This window comes from Ailuropoda melanoleuca, chromosome 13 (assembly GCF_002007445.2).
Source record: "Ailuropoda melanoleuca isolate Jingjing chromosome 13, ASM200744v2, whole genome shotgun sequence".
In the NCBI taxonomy this organism is placed as follows: Eukaryota; Metazoa; Chordata; class Mammalia; order Carnivora; family Ursidae; genus Ailuropoda; species Ailuropoda melanoleuca.
Window position 1 is genome coordinate 79,988,371 of NC_048230.1, and position 1,031 is coordinate 79,989,401.

The 1,031-nt window shown below is 61.1% G+C and overlaps 1 protein-coding gene across 2 annotated transcripts in view; it reads right to left on the reverse strand.

The window, feature by feature from the left end:
* PAK5 (p21 (RAC1) activated kinase 5) overlaps positions 1–1,018 on the reverse strand; it is a 292,039-nt gene extending 291,021 nt beyond the window's left edge. For both annotated transcript variants that reach the window (XM_034641340.1, XM_034641341.1), the window contains exon 1: positions 877–1,018. The gene's annotated coding sequence lies outside the window, so the exon portion shown is untranslated. The remainder of the gene's footprint in view (positions 1–876) is intronic.
* Between the last annotated feature and the right edge of the window lie 13 nt (positions 1,019–1,031).

Consider the following 1,031-nt stretch of genomic DNA (forward strand, 5'->3'; position numbering starts at 1 on the left):
CCCCCCCCCAAAAAAAAGACCACCACAGGCAGCCCCAATGCTTCAAATTCCCTTAACTGATATCTAATGTTGAATTAACTCGTGTCCCATGTTCAAACCTCCAGCCACACACACATGGGTTCGAGAAGGGCAAATAGACTTCTCCAACCGGGCACAGATGATCTCTAGACTTTTCAAGTTTACCCTCCAGGAGGCCGACATCACAAGCGATTTTGACAAGAGTTTGGAACCGAGATCCTCTTCCACGCTCTGCCCACACCCATGCCCACGAGCAGAAGTTCTCTCTTTCCATTACAACCCACCACGCGCGCGCACACACATACACACACACCAAGGCAAGTAACAAAGGAACACACAGCCCCATTAAAGGCTCAGCTATTACATCTTCCAGTCCACACCTGCCAAGAGACAAAAACCATACGGAAATCCTGCCCTGGCAATATGTGCAACACTCCTGGGGAGAAACAGGCACCCTGGCACCCCCCTGGGCGTGCGCGGCTGTATACACAAAGAACCGGTGCGGGGCTTGCTAGCGGTCCGGGGGACCAGCGCACTCCCAGAACTGGTATTCGGGGGTCTCCCCCGCGCCCTCTCGCCCGGCAGAAAGGGACTATCCTTTATTTGACCCGTAGAGAGCCCAGGCTGGATGGCAACGCATGGGGGGTGGGGGCGGTCCCCGGATCCCTGCCCTGCAGCCCGCCTGTCCCCAGCCTCTGGCATCCCCTGGCGATGCACAACCGCGCGCTGTCAGATGTCCGCTTCGCATCCTCTGCAGGCGAAGAGAGATGCCCGGGGTCCCAGCCATGCGCATCCCCGCAAGCGCCCCTCCCCGCGCCGCTACCCACCCAGGCAGCCCAGCCAGGCGCGCCTGCCTACCTGGTGGCTGGCTGTCAGCGCAGCGGCGGCGCCTCCTCTGCTTCTCCTCGGCGGCGGCTACATGGCTCGGAGCGCCATGTTCCCGGTCTCTGCGGGCGCACGCCGGGCAACTACTACGGGCTGGGTAGGGGCAAGGGGGGCGGGGGCCAGAGGGA